We start from the raw sequence: 16,566 nt of genomic DNA, 5'->3' as shown, positions 1-16,566 counted from the left end.
ATCCCATTTGATCTTGCTGAATACATAAAAACATTGTATTTCCAAACTTCCCTTGAATTAAGACTACATAACTAAGTACTTGACAATGGAATGTAGGCAGAGGAGATGATTAACACATTCAGGCCTGGCCATAAACTAGCCTGCAAAATTTTCAATGTGTTCTTATACACCTACCCATGTAGTAGACAGCAGAAGGCTCTGAGATGATCACATATGAGAAAACTATGATATACATATTTTCTGAAACTTGTCTTACCTAATAATATTGTTTTTTATTCTTCTAATGAACAATTCTCAGTCCTCAATATTTTTGCTGAAAACTCTATGCTCATGTAAAATTTCATTTTCTCCTAACATTTGCTATCTCTAAGGAAAAAAGTTGATTCCAGCATAATGTTTGCTTAGTTGACATTAAATTTTATTTTCCTATTGATACTTGCATGAGATTTTTCTCATGCTCTTCATTAACTGTTGGTCTGTTTAAACTGTCTTCTTGGGATACACTGAATCTTTCAATCTAAACACCTATGCCCTTCCTCAACTTTGGGAATATTTGGCTTTATATCTTAGATTACTGCCTCCCTTCCAGTGCTTCCTGTTCCTTTTTTGAGAACAGCCATAAATCTGTTTGAATTAGTACCAGTTTTTAAATACCTTTTCTCTCACCATTTCATGTATGAGTTATATTATTTTACATTTAGGTGTGTCTCAATTTTACACCCTACCTTTCTGATTTAGCTTTCTGCAGTCTGAATTTCCACCATTGAAATCCAAATTATTACCCTTGCAGTTTTAAACAACGTAATCATTCCTTTTATTAGCTAGATGTATTTTCATATAAATTTGTACTAAAAGCTTTATATTTAATCTTCATGGTAAGTCTATGGCCATGCTACCCTGAACAAGCCTGATCCTGTCTGATCACAGAAGCTAAACAGGGTTGAGCCTAGTTAGTACTTAGATGGGAGACCACCTAAGAAGACCAGGTGCTGTAGGTATAAAAAAATTTAAAAAATAAGAGATTGTAAACTGACAAGGTCCTTGCAATCTGTGAGGTCAACCAATGGTTGCCTCGCCTAAAAAAAATAAAGAAGTAATCTTCATGGCAATCCCATGTAACAGTTATTATTCTTATACTCAGTTTATACATAAAGAAAACTATAGCTTAGGAAGGTTAAAAAAAATTCCCAAGAAAATATAACTAGTAAAATGTTAAGAAAATTTCTTTCTTGAAAGGCAGAAGAGTATAGAAAGAAATAGACTGTGAAGTCTGGTGAATCTATCCATACCTTGGTTCTTTTATTTAGTTTCTCTGTGCTTTGGTCTCTGAACATTGTTTTTCACATCTTTCTCTCTCTCCCTGAGCTGTGGTCATCGCATATATAAAATGAGAGTAATAATGGAGTTATAGAGAGAATTAAGCATAAAGTTTCTTAAACAATAAAAGTATTTTTTTAATGTTAATTCTCTTCCTCTAGTAGAAAAACAAAATGCCCTATTGACCCTCTTTTGCTCAATTAACTTGTGATATAAGAGTTTTGTAATCTCTCAATCTTATCTAAGAAGACAATATACATGAATACAGCTTTTGGTGTCCTGTTTTAATATCCAACTTTAAATTTTGGCATTTAAAAATGTTAAATTAATGGCTGATCAATTCCAAATAAATTACTGTCTTTAGAGGTGATGTTAATCAATAAAGGACATGATAAAAATGGTTTGAGAAAGGCTCATTTGACATTGAATAAGATGGGATAATAATAGCTTGGTATTTGTAATTTTTAGTTGCTTATCATATTATTACCACAGTGAACTTAATAGCTCTAATTAAGCCTTTGATGCTATAACTTCTACAAAGCTGATGATGGTAATCATGTTATTATGAAGATTATGTTAATAATAGGACTGGCTCTTTTAGAGATAAATGATTGATGATGATGATAATAAAAACAATAATAATTTAATTGTGTCCATATTCTCCATATATCAGCAGAGGAGGACAACATTAGACATGGACTGTGTGAGAAGACAGCCTAAGCACACTGGTTGTAGGAGGAGGCTTCAAAAATAAGAGAATCAGCTGGGAATGGAAGAAAGAAAAAAGGCATGTATGGAGAGGGGTCAAGGCAGGAAGATCCAGAGACAGTCACTTTTTAATGGTTAAGATTAAGGAATGGGTCCATATCAGGAATGTCATACTATGGTACCTTAGGAACATGCAGATAAATTTACTTAGACTCAAAGTATTTTCAGAATAGAATCAGAGTAGAACTGTGGGTGTATGCTTAAGACCAAGAAATAGGATTAAGAATACAAGCAAAGATTCTAAATAAAAAAGACAGAGTGAAATCAAAGAATTTGACTGATAGGTTAATGGACAGGAGAGAGAAAGAAGGGAGGGAACAAAGGAAGGAGAAATGACTTAAATTTAACAAGAAGACATTCGTTTGCATCAGTCTACAAAGCAATATTAAGTTTATTAATATTCTGTATTTGAGAAAGAATGAAATAAGTCTGAGATAAGTCTCCCATCAGCCATGGAATTCTCTCCTTGGCCTTGTCTTCACAATGTATTTATCAAAGAGTGACAGAAGACATTCTAATAGGTTTTAAGAATGCCAAGCTAACATGATAAATGTCAGTCTGGTTCTTGAGTACTTACTCTAGTTCTAACTTAAGATGTTCTATTTAGGAACTTAAAGTTTTTCAGATAAAGTGATTAAGAAGTTTACATGATTAATTAATTAACAGCTTAACAATTATACCTTTATTCTTCTCAGTGAGGAGGTATAATAAACATCGATACAAAGAAAAGTTTTGCTTTTCGAACATTAGATAAGAAAGAGACACATGAGGTTATTGCTTCTAATTCCATCATTTTAAAGCCAAAGAAACTCAAATCAATGTTATGTGACTTGCCAATAGTGGTAGCTTAAGCCAGTGGAAGAACTATGTGTAAAATGCCTGTCTCCGAACTCCTAGTCCCTTGTTCTTTCCCCACTAATAGTAACGTCCTAATGTTACACTGTATAATTTCCAAAACACATTTCACATGGTACCTCATGTAATTCTAAAAATATCCCTGAAAATTAGCTCATGAGAAAATTGGAACTTAAACTCAAAAATCTTGAATATATCCCAAGTCACTCGGCTCTTTGATTTTATTTTTAGTCCTTAATTATCACTGAATACTGAGACTCAGTATCTGTCTGCCCTCATGACATAGGAATCTTGATTTCTTCGATCCTCTGCTCTTACCTGCCAGTGTCTACACTTCTGTGTTTTATTAGTTGGCACCACTATACATCCAACTGCTCGGACCAATAATTGAAGTGTTGGTAAGCCCTCGCTTTTCCTTCTTGCAAATATCACAATCGTTCGGTACATTCTATTAACTACCCCAAATTCATATCCCAAATATGTCCACTTCTTTCTAAATCTACTACCGCCATATTGGTTCAAGCCATTATCGTCTCCTGGCTAGATTACCATTATAGTGTTCTGTCTGGTCTCACACTTCTGATATTACCCACCTATAATTCATTCTCCATGACATGGCAGATAAATATTTGTAAATGTAAATCATATTTTGGTAAATCTCTGCAAAAACTCTGGTGGATTTACACAACACTTATAAAACTTGCATAATGTGACATAATCCCTTTCTTGTTCTCCAAATTGATCTCACATGATTTCTTCATATATTACCCTCCAGTCACTGACCTTTTTCTGAACAAGTTCAACTCAGTCTCTCCTTGGATCCTTTCCCTGCTCGTAATACTCTTCTCCTACTCTCTGATGATCCAACCTAAAGTAGCCACCTAGTGACCATCTATTACAAAGATGAAAACAAAAACCAAATCCAGGAATACCAAGCAGGAAAACTTAGTCAAAAGACACTTTGAAGTTCAGTCAATCAAAAATTCTACTGAATGCTGCCCCTATCAAGACAATATGCTACACCTTGAATGTCCCAATCTGATATATACGACATGAGAGAATCCTGATTGAGAGATACTCAAAAACTATATACAAAGAATATTTTAAGAGCTATGACTACTAAATTTCAAGTAAGATGTAGGTACATGTGTAAAAGAAGATCTCAGCAAAGACATATATGTAGTCACTATGCTGACATCATGCCAACCTCCAAGCTAAACACTTTACACATATAATTCATTGAATCTGTACACCAGTCGTGTGGGCTAGGAAACATTACAGAGGAGGAAAATGAGATATAGGAGAGGTCAAATAACCTTCTCGATGTCACCCAGAAAATAAACAGGGGACCTTGGAAGCCTGACTTTCAAGTCCAAGCACTTCATTAGCCAGTACCCTATGCTGCCAAGACTGAAATCAATAAGACTCAAAGTAGACTTATTTTTAGGACACATCAGAGGAAATTGCAAAGAATGTGCTCATCCAAATGGTTAATCCACTGAATGATCAAGGCTGTAGGTACCTTTCTATCTCTCTGCTTTGCTGTCCACATTACAAGTTTTGTCCTAAAGCTGGCTGTATTTAAATTTGTAGGACAGCAGGGAATGGGGCCACAGGCTTTCCTCATTTATGCCTCATAAGAAAGAGAGACTGATTTCCATTTTCTTCTTTTTTTTTAATGGCCTTTAATTGAGATATAATTGACATAAAGCATTGTGTAATTTAAGATGTGCAACATGATTTGAGATATACATACATATATACATATATGTATATATAACACAAAATTATTACAATAATGTTAGTTAACACATCCATCACTTCGCATAGTTGCAACTTTGCGTGTGGTAAGATCTACTCTCTTAGTAACTTTCAAGTATATAACATGGTAGTGTTAAATATAGACATCATGATGTATATTACATTCTCTGAATTTATTCATCTTATAAGTGAAAATGTGTACCCTTTGACCAACATCTCCCCCTTTTCCCATCTACTGGCAACCACCATTCTACTGTTTATATGAGTTTTGCATTTTTTTTTTTAGATTGCATATATAACTGAGATTATACATACATTGTCTTTCTCTGTTTGACTTATTTCACTTCACAAAATGCTCTCCAGGTTTATTGATATTGTTGTAAATGTTAGAATTTTCTTCTTTTTTATGGCTAAATAATACTCCATTGTATATACATTCTACATTTTCTTTATCATTTCATCCATTAATGGGCAATTAGGTTGTTTTCACTTCTTGGCTTTTATAAATAATATTACAATGAACATGTGGGTGCAGAAATCACTTTGAGATAGTGATTTTATTTATTTTGTATATATGATCAGAAGAGGAATTCCTGGATCATACAGTAGCTCTATTTTTAATTTTTTGAGGACCCTTCATACTGTTTTCCATAGTGGTTGCACCAATTTACATTCTCACCCACAGTGAACTAGGACTCCGTTTTCTCCATATCCTTCCCATCATTTGTCTTTTTGATAACAGCCATTCTTACAGGTATGAGGTGATATTTCACTGTGATTTTCATTGTCATGTCCCTGATTATGAGTGATGTAGATCCTTTGCCCATTTTTTAATTGGCTTGTTATTTTTGTTATTGAGTTGTATAAGTTCCTTATATATTTTGGATATTAACCCCTTATCTGATATCTGGTTTGCAAATTTCCTCATCCATTCAGTTTTCATTCTGTTGATTGTTTCTTTTGCTGTGTAGAAGCTTTTTAATTTGATGTAGTCTCATTTATTTTTGCTTTTGCTGCGTGTGATTTTGGTGTCATCCAGAAAAATCATTGCCACAATCAATTTCAAGGAGCTTTCCCCCTATGTTTCCTTCCAGAAATTTTATGGTTTTCAGTCATATGTTTAAATCTTTAATTTATTACAAATTATTTTTTTGTGAATGGTATAAGATAGGGGTCCAGTTTCATTCTTTTGTGTGTGAATATCCAGTTTTCCCTGAATAATTTATTGAAAAGACTATCATTTCCCCATTGTGTATTCTTGGCTCTTTTGACAAATATTAGTTAACCATGTGTGCATGGGTTTATTTTTCAACTCTCTATTCTATTCCATTAGTACAGGTGTCTGTTTTTATGCCAGTACAATACTGTTTTAATTACTATAGTTTTGCAAAATAGTTTGAAATCAGGAACTATAATGCCTCCAGCTTTTGTCTTCTTTCTCGAGATTGCTTTGGCTATTCCAGATGTTTTGTGATTCCATTTTAGAATTTTTTTTTTCTGTTTTCTGTAAAAAAAAAAAAATGCCATTGGAATTTTGATAGGGATTTCATTGAATCTTTTGATAGGGATTTTGTGAATCTACAGATGGTTTGGGGTAAAATAAACACTTTAACAATATTAATTCTTCTCATCCACAATCATGGGATAGCTTTCCATTTATTTGTGTTGTCTCCTGTCATCGATGTCTTACAGTTTTCAGTGCACAGACATTTCACTTCTTTGGTTAAATTTATTTCTAAGTATTTTATTATTTTGATGCTTTTCTAAATAGGATTGTTTTCAGTTTCTTGAGAGAATTTAAGGACTGGCATTATCTCCTCTTTAAATGTTTGGTAGACGTCACATGTAACACCATCTTGTCCTGAGCTTTTTATTTTGGGAGTTTTAAATTATTGCTTCAATATCCTTAGTTGTTACTGGTTTATTTGTATTTTCTATTTCTTTATGATTCGGTCTCATTAGATTGCATGTTTATAGGAATTTATCTATTGCTTCTAGGTTATCCAATTTGTTGGCATATCATTGTTCATAGTAGCTTCTGTGCTCCTTTGTATTTCTGTGATGTCAGTTGTACTGCCTTCTCTTTCATTTATAATTTGATAATTTGTTTGAGTTATTTTTTCTCCCATTAGTCTAAAGGTTTGCCAATTTCATCTTTAAAAAAAATAACTCTTAGTTTCACTGATATATTTCCATTGTTTTTCCAGTATTTGATTTATATATTTCTCCTTTAAACTTTATTTCCTTCCTTCTCCTAACTTTGGGTTTAGTTTGTCCACTGATCTCCTTTTAAGACAGAAGTAAATTTTTCAAATCCCAGTGATAAGACTGTCATGGCTCCTAGACTATGGCCACTCTGAAAATATTTGCATATATTTGTTCTTGTGCCCATCTCCTAAACTGGAGGGAGAGAACAACTTAAAGGGAGAATTTACATTGCATACATAGAATATATGTGCCTACATATAAATATGTACAGTACACATTTAGGCTATGAGGTATAATAAATACCCATGGAAAGGAAATCTTGAGGCTGCTAATGTTGCCAATCCTTTCATGTCTAAATCTGTTGTCCTCACCTCTCACCCCCGAAATAAAGAAGTCATGATCCTTATTTTTGCGTGTATCATGCTTTTCTTTATAGTTTTATAATAAATTATTATAATCTAAAAAAAAACATTTAAATCTTAAATAATTAGAATCATAGTAGCTATATTCTTATGTGACTTGCTTTTCCTTTTACTTGACATTTATTAAAAATTGTAAAGTTTGTGACATTTATACATGTTAATGAATACGGCTGTACTTCATTCATTTTCACTATTGTATCATCCATTCTGTTATTATATCACTGTTTATCAATTTCATAATTTTTATTTGAGTTATTTTTAGTTTCTTGTTTACATAAAAAAATATTGCCAAACGTTCTTGTGTGTATCCTGGTGCTCATGTCTAAGATTTTTTCAGAGTATATATCTAAGGGTGGAACCGCTGACTGTGGGATTTAGATATCTTCAAATTTATCAAAAGTGACAAATTATCTTGAAGAGCGGTTGTACAAATTCACCCTTCTATCCCCCACAGGAAGTCAATTTCCTTCTTTCTTACATCCTTCCCAACTCTTGACATTGTCAGAATTTTGACTTTTGCCAAAACGATAAATGTAAAACAAAAGCTTTTATGGATTTAGTTTGAATTTTCCTGATAAATAGTGAGCTTGATAATCATTGCATATTTACTGGCCATTAATGTTTCTTTTTCTAGGAAATGTCTTTTTGCATTTTTGCTTCAATTTTTTAATTATTTACTTATCTGATTCATAGGATTTTTTTTACATATTCTAGATACAAATCTTTTGTTTATTTTATATACGGTATACACCTTTGTAAAATGTGTAGCTTGTATTTTCACTTTAAACTATGTATCCTGATAAACTGAAACGCTAAATTATAATTTAATTAAATTGATCAAAAGTTTCCTACATAGTTTATGTTTCGAAAAAATTTTTATCTTCTTCTAATGCAATAAATATCTTTTTCTAATAGTTCCAAAGTTTTGCATTTTACATTTAAATCTTCAGTCTACTTGTATTGGATTATTAGACACAGTGCAAATTATGTGCCGAAATTTATATTTTTCCTAATAGAAAACCAATTGCCTTAGCACCATTTATTAAACAGGCCATCATTTTCAATTGATTTATTGTCACTTCTGGCATATAGCAAGTTTCAGGATAAGCCAGAGTCTACTTCTGATTTCTGTTTTATGTTTGAGTTATTTGTCTATCCCTGGGTGAATTTTACCTCTCTTAATTATTATAACAGAACAGAGAGGCAGTAGTACAGCATCATGCTTAGAAGAGTGAACTCTGGAAGTTTGGTTCGATTTCTAGTTCACTTCTAACATTGTTAGTTGTGTGACCCAAAGCATGTTGCCTAATCTTGCTATTCTCTACTTGTAAAATGGAGACAATAGCTCTACTTATTCCAAAGGCTGGTTGTGAAAACTAAGTATATATGTGTGTGTATAGACTTACGTGCATATATATTTACATTTATAACAATATCTGCAATATCTGATGTATAATAATGCTTGCTATATTAACATTGCTTTAAAAATAATTTTCACTACATTTTTTTCGGACTCTCGAAAAAGTTGGGGGTAAGTAAAATCTGTAATTAGGCAAATAAAAACTACTTTCTTTTTGTCTTCTTCCCATTTTCAAAATGTAATTAATATCATTATCTCTTCAAGTCATACCTGCTGTCTTAAACCTGCTGTCATTTTTCCATGAGGAATTGGCCTTGACAAGTATTTTGGCCCCTTGCCCTGGCATGGTGCCAACCTTCTGCTTATTTCCTTGGACCTGCCTGTGATGTATTGTTTCTAGCCTGAGCATTGTTTAATGTTCACACACCAGATATTAATTGAGGTTTCAAGGAGCTTATTCCTCTAAGCCAACTTTGTGCCAATGCTGGGTCCAATCTGTCCAAGGTCCCATGGGAAACCACTCATCCAAATTTAAGGATGCATGGGTTCGGTCATCTGGCTGAAAACCAGAGGTCCCCCGTAGTCCACTTGGCCTTGAAGTCTTTGGCCTTGAAAATCCACATTTTAGTAGAATATCTGTTAATGGAGAGATTCAGGCATTTCTGAAAGCACTCCAAATGGCTGTTTTATCTGAGTAAAGAATAGGTACAGATATTCAAAAAAGTGACTATATTTCTCAGGTTACAATATGCAATATGTGCTCTGCCTCAGGCAGGGTAAAAAGTAAACATTTGTTGGACAAATGATAATAATAATAACAATAATAATAATACATTTTATCTTTGTAAATTCCCTTCTCTAAAGGTTTTTGTACATATTTAATATTGTAACCTTGGAATATAACACTCATCATTCACTCTTCAAATCAGCCTCATTTTTACCATTTGAAAACTGAAGGAATGACAAACATATGGATTTAATCAAAGTTAAACAACTCTATGTCTCATCTCATTTTTTTTTTTTCATTTAACAACTATTGAATGTTCATCTGTTGGGAACTACTAGCTACTAGAAATATATAGTTAAAACAAGGTTCTTGACCCCTTACTCCCTTGCCCACGCGTCTTCAACTTCACATTACAGAAAGTGAAATAAATTTTAAAATACATAATTATAAAACAAACAGACATCCAATCACAGAGATTTCTACAAAGCACTAGTAGGACCATATGCTAGAGATCTAAATTTTACTTTAAATGGCCAAAGTCTTAAAGATCAACAGACGTTTCCAAGACAAAAAATGAAGTAAGATCATTACAGAGAAAAGCATAAAAGAGTAAGGTGTTTTTTCTTCAAGAATGGAACACAGGATTCTATTGGAATTGAAAAATGAGGATGGATGCAGTGTTGATTCAAAGGGAGTGAAAAATAAGATTAGAAAAATAAACAGAGTAACTACTTCAAATACTACTAATGGTGGTTGTGAATATCATCTAAAATAAAACATGAAAATATATAGTAAATTTCATATTATGATGTAAATATTGGGCTTTGCATATTCTTATCATACACAGTGGATACTATATGTTCTCTTTCCAACATATGTTCTCTTTAATTGATTTAAAGATATTTCCTCCTCATTCCTAGTGACAGATCCAAAATGTGCATGTAACCTAATTCAGATTACTACTAAGAGGAGAAACATTTGTTGGAAAATAATCTTCCTAACTTATAAAACAAACCCTCATTTTTCTCTGGATGCCATCGCATGGGAATATGAAGAAATTATTTCATGTCTTCCATATAACCAAAGTATTATCACAATTAGTATAAATCTGTGAATTGCTAAGAAGCCCTCTTTTGCCTATACAAACAACTGGTCATTGCAGATATCACTCAATAAATCTATAGCTCAAGTAGCAAAGCAGGCATAGATTACTGAAATTTGAAAAAAAATGATGCCAGATTTGTCCTCACATATTCCCATTCATACCCAGATTTGTTTTAAAATACAAATATTCCAGAAAGGGTAACACATCAAGTTACTACAGTTGACGTTTTAATTAGTTAATAAAATTAAATTCTCCTGTTTTAGGAGTCAAGGACCTCACAAAAGTAAAAGTATTTTATGAGAGAGGAGGAGGAGTTTATGCATTATTTCAAGAGGAAAAAGAGCACTAAAGTATCAAGTCAATTCTACATAGCAGATAATCCCCAGGAGGGGTCAGTGTATTAGGTATGCAGGCCAGGTGACCTTCCACCATGGTTACATGTGGGGGTCAGGTAAATGGAAAATCGACCCCAGTGATGTTAGCCATAGCTCTCCTGTCCCGTGTGAAAATTAGCATGCTGGAATTCCAATAAAATAAAGATTCTCTAAGTTTATCTCACCTTAAAACACAATTCTCTAAGAGTTTATTGGCAAATAAAGCACCTTATTATCTATGGAGAAAGACAGACCATTAGATTCAAGCTAACTTTCAATGAGAAACTTTCGTACTTTGCTCTACACAACCAACTTCGACCAGGGAAAATGATGTGAAAATTATTTGGATTATCTACATATACATTTATGTAAAAGATATGATAAAAAGGGTTACATGATAGAAGGATAGAATTTTAAAAAATCATATCAGTAATTTATGTGATTAGCCTGAATTTACTGTTGTCTCTAAGATTCTGTGGTGATAAACTGAGATTGTTTAAGGCTTGAACCAATTTTAATGTAGCTTTCATACTAATATTTTAGAAAAGTAAAATTATCAAGGGCTTTGAATAGTGCAATGATGAAATCACAGCAATATTTTAGAAAATGGCAGCGATGTATAGCACAGATTGAGCCGGCAGACTGGTTTGGAAGCATAGTTGGAAAAGAGAAAATCAAAAACTCTTCTAAGGAAATGGCTAAGAAAACAGAATGGATTTTAAAATATAGTGTATAGACAAAGCTCAAGCAAAACAGAATTGGAAACAATCTATTGAATCAGGATTTTAAAATGCAGAAAATTGAGGTCCTTGTTATGTGTTATTTAGGCAATTGCATCAAATAAAGTTGCCATTAACTTAATTTCAGTATATTTACACTCAAATTAATGTTTGCATTATCTTGACTTAGGCATACTGTTGACTCATCATGGGTTGACTTGTAATGGAAAAAAATAATAATAACCTGAGATGATTTTTAAAAATGTTTCAACCCAGCTCTGCAATCAAATTGTGTGAGTTTGGGAATGTTTTAAAGTTTAGTTTATCTTAAAATTAAGGGAGAGTGGACTAACTTAATCTCTAACATCAATTTCCTCTACAAAATTATCTGTACAGACTGCCACATGAATGGCATGGTTATTTACATCACACAAAGAAACAATTTCTTCATATGTTCAGTATAAATAAGGCCTGAGCATTTCTTGTGGTATCCGCATACCAAAGTGATTTTTAAAAATATTAGTGATATTTTAGGACTATCTCGTGACTGCTCTCTGTCTGCATTAAAGAGTTCATCATTTTTCTTGTTCCTTGCACTGTACTCTTTCACTTCTAGTGATTCAGAAAGAGGGAACTGAGATTTCTGGACTTCTTACCAAAACCATTCCTAAAAGAACTGCTCAGTCTTTCCCTGAGACTGCTGGTTGAGGAGCAGGGCAGAGCAACTGTCAGATGAGAGGACTAGCCAATACTGCATGTGACTGGGATGTAGGTGAGGGACAATGGCACATTTATCTTCAGGGCTGTGAACATGTTGCCTCTCAACTCCCTGGAGATTTCTCCTGTCAAGGAAGTAGCATTTAACAATATCCACTGACTGCTCCTTAAGGCCTCAGCGGGCACCACACAAACCAAAGAGAAAGAGGGTACTCTCAGTTGTTTAATTATGTGACCTAGTTGTCCTCCATGCATACCAAATCCTGCAGATGAGACTAACTAGAAACCCTGATACACACTGGGATGCACAAAGTCTTCCTTCAGTCTTCGGCTAGTTCCAGAGAGGCTCATATTCTCAGCTCTCTTCTACCTTTAAGCAGCTCCTTCCAAGTCTGGTTCCTCTGTTCTTCATAGCACTAAGCCAGCTGTGTGAACCACTAACTCGGTTTTTGTTTTACATGCTTACACACACGTATACACACACTCAAAACCAAAAAACGAAATCAAAAGCACACTCAAAAAAATGTTCTTAATGAAAACATTTAAGAATGCAATGATTATTACTGAATAAATTGAGAAGTAAATACAAGGTAGGGGCCATTTACCATTGCAACTACATAATCACCTTAGGGGGTTCGTAATTGACTGTGTACTTCAGAGAGCACTCCTCTCCCCCAGATATGCTGGATCAGCTAATTGGGGGTGGGATAGGGAATGCGAATTTCAACAATCATATGGGACTGATGCAGGGAACCAGTAGACCACACAAGAGAAACTATTCCTTAGGGTCTCCCATTATTCCTCAGAAGCTCATCAGTGAATTTTACTGCAAGCTCCTTTAAGAGGAATTCCAGTCTTAGCTAGTGAGAATATAATTTTTTTTTCTCTTTTTTTCTCCTTTTTACTTAGTGGCAAAAATACATGTTTATAATTGAGGTCCTAAGTGACTGTATACAGTTAAACTACCTAGATAACACTACTGAATTTTTTAAAATAGATTCAGAAACTTAATTTTCAATCCTCTTTCAGAGGATTTTGTAGATATTGTGTTCATTCCTTCATGTTATCATGTTAATTTTCTGGTAATTCTGGAGTGTGTGAGTGTGTGAGTGTATGAGAGAGAAGGAGGGGTGGGGGTGGGGAGGACAGCCTCACTCCTTTGGAGCTCTGGAAGAGAGATAAATTATGAGCCACACGAATCCATTGATTACATGATTAGGTGGGGAAGGAGAGGACATCCTAATCGTAAAGTCTCCTTAGTCAAAGTTAAAGAGAAAAGTGAAAAAAATAGTTTTCAATACTTTAGATTGTGATACCTGAATCTCCAAGGAATTGTGGTATTTTTGTTACCTCTATCTCTTTTAATCAGAGACTAGTCTAACTTATGCTTGCCTTTTAACTTCAACAACTTTTTCAGAGTGTAATGACACTTAATCATTTTATTATGATGACAAAATATTATAAAAGTCTACTTAATGGCAGAACTTAAAAAGCAGACATTTTCTCATAGCTTTCATTCTTCCTGGTGTCCCTTTATGCAAATATAAACATAGACATATACTCACACACATATATTTTTAAATGTACATTAGATTATGCTCTGTATCTTTTATTGCAATTTACTTTTTTTTTTTCTTAAGTCTGTGTTCTCTTTTAAAGACAGAACACTAACCTATCTTATTCTTTCTAAGGGAGGCACTGGATTCTATGACAGTTTTACACAAGAATTTATTCAATCGATCCTCTATTGAATAAATGGAGCTCAACCATTAATTTAATTTTAATATAGCCTTGATTTTTTAAATAAAAATGGTTATACGTAATTTAAAAAAATTAAAACACATGAAGGAATAAAATTCAAAGTCTTCCTCCTACTCCATTCCATAAGCAACCATTATTAGTTATATGGAGATTTTGTTTTGTAATATGTTGTTTTCAAAGTTTCCTGGTGGTATCTATTAAATTTTTAAATAATTTTGGAAAATGTATCATGCTAACAATAATTTGTCCTCTAATTTTTCTTACAATATTATTAATTTGTTTGTTTGTTTATTTATTTATTTGTGTATGTGTGTGTGTGTGGTCAATGCTGTAACTTTACATGGAAAGCTAAACCCCTAGTCTTTGTTATTATCAATCTCAGAGTGTACTTAGGGGGTCCTCAAGTGTGAAAAATGGTAAGCACATAAATATCCATTTATCTACTCTTTTCTTGACTTTCTTGCTTTAAAAATTCTGTTTATATTTAATACATACAGTTTGTTTCCTAATTAAAATCATCTTCAATATTCTGAGAGTTGATTCGAAAATTTCCCACCCAATAAAAGTATTAACAATATTAGTATTATGAAAATTCTCTAAAGAAAAAAGTAGTGAAATGAAGTTCACAGAGAAGGAAATGCAATCTTGTGCCTAGATCCAGGTTGCTTGCGGAGAATTTTCAGGCATTCACTCATAGGTGTTTGGTTTGATTTCTTTGTTCAACTTTTTACTTTGACTGTTCCAACTCAGAGTTATTGTTGTAACAGAGTTATTGCTACTGCTGGTTTGCTAGCATAAAACCTATAGTAATATTTTCAAGTTGAGTATAATACAGACAGTTCAATATTTAATACTATGCATATTTGATAAATATGTCTGTTTGTTTTTTTTACTTTCACACTTGATTAGTGGTTATGCAATGCAAAGAGTAGTTTTGCAATGCATAGTGCTACAGGTAAACATTATTTGCCAACTCAGAATTTTGAAGAAATTTTTTCATCATCTTTAATGTTTAAGTGTATGAATCTTAGAAACAGATTGCATAGGATTAAGGACAAGCTCTGATTCTTATTTCCTTGGCCACTTTAGATAAGTTGCTTTGCCTTTCTGTATCTCACCTTCCTTATTTATAAAAGAAGGATACTAGGACTGTGGTGAGGATGAGTGAAGTATTTAGCTTATTGCCTACCACTTAGTAATATTCAGTAAAGATTGACTATTCTTGAAGGTTGCCAAAACTGCTAATGAGAAGTTGATGTCATTTGGATTTCATACCTTTTATATAATCTGTTTTTATATTTATTTTGTATCTATTTCTAGAAGTTTTCATGATTTCTTTTCTTTGGAGAAGTTAAAACTTTACAGAAAGTGTCTAGGTATGATCTTTATCCATTCTCCTTAGCTATAGACAGATCTTTGTTTAAATCTGTCTTTGCTTCAGGGAAATCTGATTTGTATTTCTTTATTTCCTTCACTATCTATTTCCTTTATTTCTGGAAATGATTTCAGAGAACTAGATCTGTCCTGAGTCTATTATGCATTTCTCTTCATGTTCTTAACTATTTCCTATCTCATTATAGTATTGCTATAAACACATATCCCTAATTTTTCTTCCCTATTGACAAACTGCCCATTCATTTTATATTTCAGTAGTAGTTAAATATATTTTGATTTTCAAAAAATTTTTCTTGTTGTCTAATTGTTGCTTTTTCCTAGCAGCCTATTATTTTTCTTGGATGCAATATCTTACTAAATCTCTTTAAGAATGCAAATTAAAATTTAATTCTCAATGTTCTCACCTTTCTCTGGGATTAGATGTTTTGTTGTTCATTCCTCTCAGTTCTTTATTTTTTCTCGTGTCCTTCTACTGTCTGCTGAACTTTGGATGTGTGTTTGTATGTGTAGATTTTTTTACATAATTTCAATCAGGTGAATGCATGCGTGCACGTGCATGCACACACACAGCTATGGACACACAGACACAAACACAAATACATATTTAGAATTTCAAATATGGCCTGAAAGACTATATTGTTAAATAGCAGGCACTGCACCTCTCCATCCCTAAGCCTTTTCCTATGTTTCATACTTGTAGTAATCACTTTCTACTCTTCCATTTCCTCTTGTATATAACTCAGTTTTTCTAAATCTTCTGCTATTTCTTTATGATCATTTACAGTTCTAAACATTTTTCTCCAGTGAAAGATGAAAATGTAGCACTCACATTATGATCCCAGTACACACTCGCCCCTCCTTATTCTTATATCACAATATTTGGTTAAATTTACACTATGATTTTATAGATGTGCTTCTACTTTGCATTTATACTGCTTGGGGTTTGCTGTTCTTCTTGAACCTGTAGGTTAACATTATTCTCACTGAAAGAATTGCTCTGTTATACTATTCTAAAAGAAAATAAAATCCTTTTGGCCTGAGTTAAGTAGTCAGGGTCTTTGGCTTTGTCTTCACTGC

The 16,566-nt window shown here is 33.1% G+C and overlaps 1 long non-coding RNA gene and 1 pseudogene across 1 annotated transcript in view; one reads left to right on the top strand and one right to left on the bottom strand.

Moving 5' to 3' along the window:
* The window catches only part of LOC107500147, a 185,828-nt gene that overhangs the window by 19,315 nt on the left and 149,947 nt on the right, over positions 1-16,566 (bottom strand). The gene's annotated exons all lie outside the window — the stretch shown is intronic.
* Positions 880-998, top strand: LOC118610504 (annotated as a pseudogene).

This window comes from Rousettus aegyptiacus, unplaced genomic scaffold, assembly GCF_014176215.1.
Source record: "Rousettus aegyptiacus isolate mRouAeg1 unplaced genomic scaffold, mRouAeg1.p scaffold_m13_p_12, whole genome shotgun sequence".
NCBI classification, from domain to species: domain Eukaryota; kingdom Metazoa; phylum Chordata; class Mammalia; order Chiroptera; family Pteropodidae; genus Rousettus; species Rousettus aegyptiacus.
The sequence above is the reverse complement of the archived record's forward strand: the minus strand, read 5'-3'. Positions and strand labels throughout refer to the sequence as shown.